General features: G+C 36.2%; 1 long non-coding RNA gene across 2 annotated transcripts in view; it reads right to left on the reverse strand.

Moving 5' to 3' along the window:
* LOC132593491 (uncharacterized) overlaps positions 1 to 7,729 on the reverse strand; it is a 134,219-nt gene extending 126,490 nt beyond the window's left edge. Inside the window, exons 1-3 of one of the 2 annotated variants that reach the window (XR_011377933.1) lie at positions 7,527 to 7,729; positions 5,634 to 5,686; positions 181 to 233 (exon numbers count right to left, since the gene is read on the reverse strand). This is a non-coding gene — a long non-coding RNA (uncharacterized lncRNA). Of the gene's footprint in view, positions 1 to 180; positions 234 to 2,072; positions 2,306 to 5,633; positions 5,687 to 7,526 lie in introns of those variants that run through there. The other variant, XR_009559083.1, reaches the window with a different exon arrangement.
* Positions 7,730 to 11,963: the final 4,234 nt, after the last annotated feature.

Here is an 11,963-nt window from a genome sequence, read left to right on the forward strand (position 1 = left end):
TTCTTGTTATTTTTATAATGATAAAGTAAAACACTATTTTGATATCCACGTATAGATTAAAGTGTGAAGAGATTCAGGAAACATTCTACTAAAGATTGACATTTTGATAGATTATAGGTCCAAAAATATCAAAATATTTATCATTTCAAAAAGAATAGAATTGCCAAATTATCAACTTACCAACTTAGTCTCAAAGGATGTTACGGAACAGCAGTATTTTTTCATGAATTAGTCTGAAAAAAATGAGAGGAATATGTAAAAACCAGAAAGAAAGATGCTGGCTCACTGGGATTCTAAAATTAACATAGCAGGCATTTCCTGCTGAACACCAGCAAATTTTTCCTGAAAATTTAGACTTATATATAAAAATACTAATTGGAATATTATTTCCAAGTAGGTAATTTATACATTGACACCAAACCTCCCATCTATTTCCCCCAAATACAATTAAAATAGCAAAACATGCTTATAGACACACATACACCTACAAAACAATCTGTTGTGTTTACTCTGACCACCAAAGTATCTATGCTGTTAACAATCGCTTTGTATGTTTATAATAACATTTCTCCTTTCCTTTGCTCTCTTCTCCACAAATTTAGCATATTTGAGTCTTTTGATACTCGCTGCACACATGAACAAAAGTATGGATTAAGTGTGCAAGGAAATGTGGAAATACATTCTGAACAAACACACATTTGCAAAAATCATGACACAGAGTATGACACTGTGATGCCTTTCGTAAAGCAAACAACATCCAAGACAGACACACCTATATGGATACACAGTGAGGTTTTCAAATAGCTACATACAATTTCTACTTGCTACCAACTGAATTTAGAATACAATTCTAGACTTTTCCTCCATATATATTTAATATTTTATATATACCTTAAGACAAAATATAAATGTTTTCATGTAAACATTAGTCAAAAACACTGAACTGAGAGATATGTATGGTCTATGATATATTGTGATAAAAATCCAAGCATTGGTCTACTGGATTAAACACTAACACAGAGGGAAATTTTGGTCTACTTTTATATCTGCTCAAGGATTTGGAACTGACAGTACATACATACATCACATTGAGAAAACAGAATAACAGGGACAGAAAGTTAAAGCCTTGCCAAAGGACAAAAAGTGGACCTATATTAAGAAATGCTTGGACATCAACAAAGATTTTGATATTTAATTTTACACACAATGATAGCAATAATGCCAGCTACCTCCCTTGATTAAAGTTTGACATGTTCCGAAGCAATATTTACAAATACTTATCTTGCAAAGTAATTATTAGGAGCACTTCTCATCAATATGTTTATGTATTGTAAAGTTTCCCTCCTCAAGTCAGACCACCTGGGATAAAATCCTATGTCACATGACATTCAATAAACTGAGAATTTACCATGCCTTTGTTAAATAGCCTATAATTCACATAACAACATTTAGCTCTCAAGGTGATTCTGAATATTAAATTAGCTAAAGAGGGTCTGGTTTATAATCCAACAGGATAATAGGTCTCAAGAAACATTACCCCCAACCCTACTTATCCTCTTCCACTTTAGCTATGCTTAGGTTGGAAGTTTGCAAACCAATTTCATAATTTGTTCTACTGAAAGTAAATTCTTATTCATCATTATTCTTGCAAACTTGTTTAAAGCACCATATCTAATTGTGTGTAAATGCATATATGTCTCTGCAGTTTCCAATGTAGGGAATGAGAGCTTTTTTACAACGCACTTTTCTATGATCAATTAAGCAAAATACACTTTTTTCCAAAGTCTATTTGAAGTACAGCCTTAGTGGAATTTTTTTTCCAGTTGTTGCACAGATTATTTTTCTTTTCAAGAAAAACAAATGTACTTCCAGTTTCTAGTTCTGCATATAAGGAGCCTGGAAGTTGTCACGCTACCCTAACAACAGGTTTAAAAAAAACAAAACAAAACTGAACAGACTGAAAAATCAACAACTCTTCTTGGATCCAGAAGAGAGGGGAGAACACAAAAAAACTACTACCCTCAAGACAGGAGAGACAAACAGGCAAATGCATACAGGCAGGCACATCTTACCAGAGCAGAAACTCAGGAACAGAACCACGGAGGAACCAGTGCCAGGGTAGGAAGTTCTGTACCATAATTGATGAATTGCTGGAGGCTCAGTGCCAAGTCTGAGAGTTAAAAACTCCACAATATTGTGAAATTTATCTCTAGGAGCTTAACAAGGTTCCCATTTTAAATATCAGAGCAAAATCCTTTCCAGCTTCTGTCAGGACGCTGAGGAAAGAAACCATTTTGAAATACGCCAGAAGATTCTGTTTTTCTTAATAAGGAGTGCCCTCAGCAGAAACTAGTTAACCAGAGCCTGACCTCGGGAAGGGAAATAACCAACTGCAGCTGGTTCTAGCCTTCCATGCGGGGAAGAGGAATAAACAACTCTAGCCCACTCTAGCTATCCTGACCCAGCTGAGAAGGGGAGAAAAAGCTGAGAAACACAGTTTACAGTCTGTAGGCATACACTAAAAACTGAGACCTAATCAGCATAGAACTACAGAATGCTTCATCTCCTCTCACACCCCACCACCACATTACTAAAGGTCTACTGACAGCAGCTCCATTTACCCAATGCATCACATCTGGTTATCATGAAAAAAAATGGAAATGCATACCAAAAGGCAAAAACAATTTAAAGAGACAGAGCAAGCACTGGAACCAGGCATGGCAGGGATATTGGTATTATTAGACTTGGAATTGGAAAGAACTGTGATTAATATGCTAAGGGCTCTAATGGATAAAGTAGACAACATGCAAAAACAGATGGAAAATATAAGCAGAGAAGTGGAAATCCTAAGAAAGGACCCAAAATAAATGCTAGAGATAAAAAAGAGTGGAACAGAAATAAAGATTGCCGCTGATGGGCTTGCTAGTAGATTGGGCACAGGTGAAGAAAGAATCTGCACTAGAGAATCTATCACTAGGATCCTCAAAAACTGAAAAGCAAAGAGAACAATGACTGAAAAAACTGAAGTGAGAGTCCAAGGACTGTGGGACAACTACAGAAGATACACATGTAGAAGGAGAAGAAAAAGAGAAAAAAAACAGAAGAAATATGTGAACCATAATTGATAATTTCTCCAAATTAATATCTGACACCAAAGATCCAGAAAACTTGGAGTATTGCCAGAGCTGCTCCAGGTGTTTGTTCAAAACCCTGCAACTCCCACCTTTAGCAGGAGTTAACATAAATCTTTAAGTGAAAGAGTCCAGAGACAAGAAAGGAAGCTACAAACAAACAAACAAAAAAACCCAGGTGGAACCAGCTGGGACCAAGATGGTGATACATCTGACCTGCAACAGACCCTGAGTCTCATTATATACGATTTTACTACATGAGCACATTAAATGACATACCTACCGGTAGCCAGGACTGGACATTAAGGACCATAAAAGTATAAAAAGAGGATGGTGCCCACTCCCTCAGGGAAAAAGCCCCACCCCTGTCCCATAGACTAATGCAGATGTCTCCCCATCATCAGCCTCACTCCTCCTCTCTTTGGCTTTACTCTTTATAATTAAATCACTCTCTCCAGGTGGAGAAGTTGATCTGTGAACTTAGTTTCTGAGTCTCCATTCTTTGGCCACTGAATAAAGTTTGTGCTGTGTCGATCTCAGCTTCAGTTTTGTTATTCGCCTACTCAAACTCCAAAGGAAGAAGAGCCCTCCTACGCAGAGGCAGAGAGCCTCGGCTGCCCAGGCTGGGGCCCGAGCAGGGTCCATTTGACTCAATTTGGTAACAAGAGGACACCAAGAAGGATAAATATATAAAAAAATTATACCTCAGCACATCTTTTTCAAAAATAAAGAAAAATCTTCTAAAAGAAGCCAGAGGAAAAATATACTTTATCTAGAGAAGAATAAAGATAATAACATCCAACTTCTCTTCAGAAAACATGAAAGCTAGAAGAGAAAAAACAGAAATATTTAAGGTGTTGAGAGAAAACAGCCACCAAATTAGAATTCTGTACGCTGTGAAATTATCTTTCAAATGTAAAGGAGATATAAAGAATTTTTTGGACAAACAAAACTAGAGGGAATTTGGTGCTAGTGGACTTGCCTTAAGAGAAAAGTTAAAAGAAGTTCTATAGAGAGAAGGAAAATAATGTAGGTTAATAGGTTATTACCCTGGATCTATATAAAGAGCATGAAAGAAGGAATACATAAAGATAAAATAGAAACTTTTATTTTTCTTATTCTTAATTGATCTAATAGATAACTGTTCAAAATAAAAACAGTTATAATGTATTCAGTTATGTATGCTTATGTATATATATATATGCTTATTTATGCTTGTATATAAGTGAAAGGATGACAGCAATGGTATAAGGGATGAGAGGAAGTCAGGGTTATTTTGTTTTTAAAATGTGTGCATATTACACATGAAGCGCTATAGTACTATTTGAAAGTGGACTGGGATTAATTGCAAAGGTATATTGAAAACTCTAAGACAACCACTAAAAAAAAAAAGTGAAAAAAGAAATACAAATGAAATATTAAAAAGAGAGAAAATAGAATCATATGCTCAAAAAAGCAGATGAACAAGGAGAGAAAATGCAGTCATATAAAACTATAAAAGGCCCAAAAGGAGTGAAGGACAAAAATAGGAATAAAGAACAAGGGCAACAAAGAGAAAACAGTAACTAATACGGTAGTTATTAATCCAACTGTATTAGTAATTACTTGGAATGTCAATGGTCTAAATGTACCAATTAAAAGACAGCGATTGCTAGAGTGGATCGAAAACTTGACTCGACCATATATCATCTATAAGAAACTCACTTTAAAAATAAAGACATACATAGATTAAGAGTAAATGGATGGAGAAAAATATACCATGTTAACACTAAGGAAAAGAAAGCAGGAATAGCTCTATTAATTTCAGACACAGCACACATCAAGGAAAGCCATCAGGGATACAGAAGGACACTACATAATGATAAAGGGGTTGACTTTTAAAAAAATTTTATTGGAGTATAATTGCTTTAAATGTTGTTTAAATGTTGACATTAAAGTCATCTTCCAGTATATTGACCATAGTATAATATCCATACCATACTAATTCCCACACACAAATATACACATATGACAATAAAAGCCTCCAAGACTTTGAAGGTCATTTTCCTACAAAATATTAATTTAATATCTTTATGTATGAATTTTTAGAAGGTTTTTTTAATTCTTTTTTTTTTTTTTTTTTTTTTTTTGCAGTACGCGGGCATCTCACTGTTGTGACCTCTCCCATTGCGGAGCACAGGCTCTGGACGTGCAGGCTCAGTGGCCATGGCTCACGGGCCCAGCTGCTCCGCGGCCTGCGGGATCCTCCAGGACCAGGGCACGAACCCGTGTCCCCTGCATCATCAGGCGGACTCTCAACCACTGCGCCACCAGGGAAGCCCTAATTCTTGTTATTTTTATAATGATAAAGTAAAACACTCTTGATATCCACGTATAGATTAAAGTGTGAAGAGATTCAGGAAACATTCTACTAAAGATTGACATTTTGATAGATTATAGGTCCAAAAATATCAAAATATTTATCATTTCAAAAAGAATAGAATTGCCAAATTATCAACTTACCAACTTAGTCTCAAAGGATGTTACGGAACAGCAGTATTTTTTCATGAATTAGTCTGAAAAAAATGAGAGGAATATGTAAAAACCAGAAAGAAAGATGCTGGCTCACTGGGATTCTAAAATTAACATAGCAGGCATTTCCTGCTGAACACCAGCAAATTTTTCCTGAAAATTTAGACTTATATATAAAAATACTAATTGGAATATTATTTCCAAGTAGGTAATTTATACATTGACACCAAACCTCCCATCTATTTCCCCCAAATACAATTAAAATAGCAAAACATGCTTATAGACACACATACACCTACAAAACAATCTGTTGTGTTTACTCTGACCACCAAAGTATCTATGCTGTTAACAATCGCTTTGTATGTTTATAATAACATTTCTCCTTTCCTTTGCTCTCTTCTCCACAAATTTAGCATATTTGAGTCTTTTGATACTCGCTGCACACATGAACAAAAGTATGGATTAAGTGTGCAAGGAAATGTGGAAATACATTCTGAACAAACACACATTTGCAAAAATCATGACACAGAGTATGACACTGTGATGCCTTTCGTAAAGCAAACAACATCCAAGACAGACACACCTATATGGATACACAGTGAGGTTTTCAAATAGCTACATACAATTTCTACTTGCTACCAACTGAATTTAGAATACAATTCTAGACTTTTCCTCCATATATATTTAATATTTTATATATACCTTAAGACAAAATATAAATGTTTTCATGTAAACATTAGTCAAAAACACTGAACTGAGAGATATGTATGGTCTATGATATATTGTGATAAAAATCCAAGCATTGGTCTACTGGATTAAACACTAACACAGAGGGAAATTTTGGTCTACTTTTATATCTGCTCAAGGATTTGGAACTGACAGTACATACATACATCACATTGAGAAAACAGAATAACAGGGACAGAAAGTTAAAGCCTTGCCAAAGGACAAAAAGTGGACCTATATTAAGAAATGCTTGGACATCAACAAAGATTTTGATATTTAATTTTACACACAATGATAGCAATAATGCCAGCTACCTCCCTTGATTAAAGTTTGACATGTTCCGAAGCAATATTTACAAATACTTATCTTGCAAAGTAATTATTAGGAGCACTTCTCATCAATATGTTTATGTATTGTAAAGTTTCCCTCCTCAAGTCAGACCACCTGGGATAAAATCCTATGTCACATGACATTCAATAAACTGAGAATTTACCATGCCTTTGTTAAATAGCCTATAATTCACATAACAACATTTAGCTCTCAAGGTGATTCTGAATATTAAATTAGCTAAAGAGGGTCTGGTTTACAATCCAACAGGATAATAGGTCTCAAGAAACATTACCCCCAACCCTACTTATCCTCTTCCACTTTAGCTATGCTTAGGTTGGAAGTTTGCAAACCAATTTCATAATTTGTTCTACTGAAAGTAAATTCTTATTCATCATTATTCTTGCAAACTTGTTTAAAGCACCATATCTAATTGTGTGTAAATGCATATATGTCTCTGCAGTTTCCAATGTAGGGAATGAAAGCTTTTTTACAACGCACTTTTCTATGATCAATTAAGCAAAATACACTTTTTTCCAAAGTCTATTTGAAGTACAGCCTTAGTGGAATTTTTTTTTTCAGTTGTTGCTCAGATTATTTTTCTTTTCAAGAAAAACAAATGTACTTCCAGTTTCTAGTTCTGCATATAAGGAGCCTGGAAGTTGTCACGCTACCCTAACAACAGGTTTAAAAAAAACAAAACAAAACTGAACAGACTGAAAAATCAACAACTCTTCTTGGATCCAGAAGAGAGGGGAGAACACAAAAAAACTACTACCCTCAAGACAGGAGAGACAAACAGGCAAATGCATACAGGCAGGCACATCTTACCAGAGCAGAAACTCAGGAACAGAACCACGGAGGAACCAGTGCCAGGGTAGGAAGTTCTGTACCATAATTGATGAATTGCTGGAGGCTCAGTGCCAAGTCTGAGAGTTAAAAACTCCACAATATTGTGAAATTTATTTCTAGGAGCTTAACAAGGTTCCCATTTTAAATATCAGAGCAAAATCCTTTCCAGCTTCTGTCAGGACGCTGAGGAAAGAAACCATTTTGAAATACGCCAGAAGATTCTGTTTTTCTTAATAAGGAGTGCCCTCAGCAGAAACTAGTTAACCAGAGCCTGACCTCGGGAAGGGAAATAACCAACTGCAGCTGGTTCTAGCCTTCCATGCGGGGAAGAGGAATAAACAACTCTAGCCCACTCTAGCTATCCTGACCCAGCTGAGAGGGGGAGAAAAAGCTGAGAAACACAGTTTACAGTCTGTAGGCATACACTAAAAACTGAGACCTAATCAGCATAGAACTACAGAATGCTTCATCTCCTCTCACACCCCACCACCACATTACTAAAGGTCTACTGACAGCAGCTCCATTTACCCAGTGCATCACATCTGGTTATCATGAAAAACAAAAAATGGAAATGCATACCAAAAGGCAAAAACACAATTTAAAGAGACAGAGCAAGCATTGGAACCAGGCAGGGCAGGGATATTGGTATTATTAGACTTGGAATTGGAAAGAACTGTGATTAATATGCTAAGGGCTCTAATGGATAAAGTAGACAACATGCAAAAACAGATGGAAAATATAAGCAGAGAAGTGGAAATCCTAAGAAAGGACCCAAAATAAATGCTAGAGATAAAAAAGAGTGGAACAGAAATAAAGATTGCCGCTGATGGGCTTGCTAGTAGATTGGGCACAGGTGAAGAAAGAATCTGCACTAGAGAATCTATCACTAGGATCCTCAAAAACTGAAAAGCAAAGAGAACAATGACTGAAAAAACTGAAGTGAGAGTCCAAGGACTGTGGGACAACTACAGAAGATACACATGTAGAAGGAGAAGAAAAAGAGAAAAAAAACAGAAGAAATATGTGAACCATAATTGATAATTTCTCCAAATTAATATCTGACACCAAAGATCCAGAAAACTTGGAGTATTGCCAGAGCTGCTCCAGGTGTTTGTTCAAAACCCTGCAACTCCCACCTTTAGCAGGAGTTAACATAAATCTTTAAGTGAAAGAGTCCAGAGACAAGAAAGGAAGCTACAAACAAACAAACAAAAAAACCCAGGTGGAACCAGCTGGGACCAAGATGGTGATACATCTGACCTGCAACAGACCCTGAGTCTCATTATATACGATTTTACTACATGAGCACATTAAATGACACACCTACCGGTGGCCAGGACTGGACATTAAGGACCATAAAAGTATAAAAAGAGGATGGTGCCCACTCCCTCAGGGAAAAAGCCCCACCCCTGTCCCATAGACTAATGCAGATGTCTCCCCATCATCAGCCTCACTCCTCCTCTCTTTGGCTTTACTCTTTATAATTAAATCACTCTCTCCAGGTGGAGAAGTTGATCTGTGAACTTAGTTTCTGAGTCTCCATTCTTTGGCCACTGAATAAAGTTTGTGCTGTGTCGATCTCAGCTTCAGTTTTGTTATTCACCTACTCAAACTCCAAAGGAAGAAGAGTCCTCCTACGCAGAGGCAGAGAGCCTCGGCTGCCCAGGCTGGGGCCCGAGCAGGGTCCATTTGACTCAATTTGGTAACAAGAGGACACCAAGAAGGATAAATATATAAAAAAATTATACCTCAGCACATCTTTTTCAAAAATAAAGAAAAATCTTCTAAAAGAAGCCAGAGGAAAAATATACTTTATCTAGAGAAGAATAAAGATAATAACATCCAACTTCTCTTCAGAAAACATGAAAGCTAGAAGAGAAAAAACAGAAATATTTAAGGTGTTGAGAGAAAACAGCCACCAAATTAGAATTCTGTACGCTGTGAAATTATCTTTCAAATGTAAAGGAGATATAAAGACTTTTTTGGACAAACAAAACTAGAGGGAATTTGGTGCTAGTGGACTTGCCTTAAGAGAAAAGTTAAAAGAAGTTCTATAGAGAGAAGGAAAATAATGTAGGTTAATAGGTTATTACCCTGGATCTATATAAAGAGCATGAAAGAAGGAATACATAAAGATAAAATAGAAACTTTTATTTTTCTTATTCTTAATTGATCTAATAGATAACTGTTCAAAATAAAAACAGTTATAATGTATTCAGTTATGTATGCTTATGTATATATATATATACTTATTTATGCTTGTATATAAGTGAAAGGATGACAGCAATGGTATAAGGGATGAGAGGAAGTCAGGGTTATTTTGTTTTTAAAATGTGTGCATATTACACATGAAGCGCTATAGTACTATTTGAAAGTGGACTGGGATTAATTGCAAAGGTATATTGAAAACTCTAAGACAACCACTAAAAAAAAAAAGTGAAAAAAGAAATACAAATGAAATATTAAAAAGAGAGAAAATAGAATCATATGCTCAAAAAAGCAGATGAACAAGGAGAGAAAATGGAATCATATAAAACTATAAAAGGCCCAAAAGGAGTGAAGGACAAAAATAGGAATAAAGAACAAGGGCAACAAAGAGAAAACAGTAACTAATACGGTAGTTATTAATCCAACTGTATTAGTAATTACTTGGAATGTCAATGGTCTAAATGTACCAATTAAAAGACAGAGATTGCTAGAGTGGATCGAAAACTTGACCATATATCATCTATAAGAAACTCACTTTAAAAATAAAGACATACATAGATTAAGAGTAAATGGATGGAGAAAAATATACCATGTTAACACTAAGGAAAAGAAAGCAGGAGTAGCTCTACTAATTTCAGACACAGCACACATCAAGGAAAGCCATCAGGGATACAGAAGGACACTACATAATGATAGAGGGGTTGACTTTTAAAAAAATTTTATTGGAGTATAATTGCTTTAAATGTTGTGTTAGTTACTGCTCAACAATGAAGTGAATCAGCTATATGTATACATATATCCCCTCCCTCTTGACCTCTTTCCCACCCCATCTATGTCATCACAGAGCACTGAGCTGAGCTCCCTGTGCTATACAGCAGGTTCCTACTAGCTATCTATTTTACACACGGTAGTGTATTTAAGGCCAACCTAATCTCCCAATTCATCCCACTCTCCCTTCCACCTCCCATGCCCACACATCCACTCTCTATGTCTGCATCTCTAATCCTGTCCTGCAAATAGGTTCATCTGTAGCATTTATCTAGATGTCACATATATGTGTTAATATACGATATTTGTTTTTCTCTTTCTCACTTACTTTACTCTGTATGACAGACTCTAGGTCCAATCACATCTCTACAAATGACCAAATTTCGTTCCTTTTAATAGATAATATTCCATTGTATATACGTACCACATCTTTTTTATCCATTCATCTGTCTATGGACATTTAGGTTGTTTCCATGTCATGGCTATTGTAAATAATGCTGCAATCAACATTAGGGGACAGGTGTCTTTGTTTTTTTTTTTTTTTTTTTTTTTTGCAGTACGCGGGCCTCTCACTGTTGTGGCCTCTCCCATTGCGGAGCACAGGCTCTGGACACGCAGGCTCAGCGGCCATGGCTCACAGGCCCAGCCGCTCCATGGCATGTGGGATCTTCCCAGACCACGGCATGAACCCATGTCCCCTGCATCAGCAGGTGGACTCTCAACCACTGCACCACCAGGGATGCCCCACATGTGTCTTTTTGAATTATGGTTTTCTCAGGGTATAAGCCCTGTAGTAGGATTGCTGGATCATATGGTAGTTTTATTTTTAGTTTTCTAAGGAACCTCCATATTGTTCTCCATAGTGACTGTATCAATTTACATTCCCACCAACAGTGAAGAGGGTTCTCTTTTCTCCACACCGTCTCCAGCATTTATTGTTTGTAGGCTTTTTGATGAAGGCCATTCTGACCAGTGTGAGGTGCTCCCTCATTGTAGTTTTGATTTGCATTTCTCTAATAATTAGTGATGTCGAGCATCTTTTCATGTGCTTCTTGTTCATCTGTATGTTTTTTTTTGAGAAATGTCTATTTAGGTCTTCTGGCCATTTTTTTGTTTGTTTTTTGTTTTTGCTATTGAGCTGCATGAGCTGTTTGTATATATTAGAGATTACTCCTTTGTCAGTTACTTCATTTGCAAATATTTTCTCCCATTCTGAGGGTTGTCTTTTCGCCTGGTTTATGGTTTCCTTTGCTGTGCAAAAGCTTTTAAGTTTCATTAGTCCCATTTGTTTATTTTTGTTTTAATTTTCATTACTCTAGGAGGTGGGTCAAAAATGATCTTGCCGTGATTTATGTCAAAGAGTGTTTTTCCTGTGTTTTCCTCTAAGAGTTTTAAAGCGTCCGGTCTAACAGTTAGGACTTTAATCCATTTTGAGTTTAT

The sequence above is a fragment of the Globicephala melas genome, chromosome 1, assembly GCF_963455315.2.
Source record: "Globicephala melas chromosome 1, mGloMel1.2, whole genome shotgun sequence".
Classification (NCBI taxonomy): Eukaryota; Metazoa; Chordata; class Mammalia; order Artiodactyla; family Delphinidae; genus Globicephala; species Globicephala melas.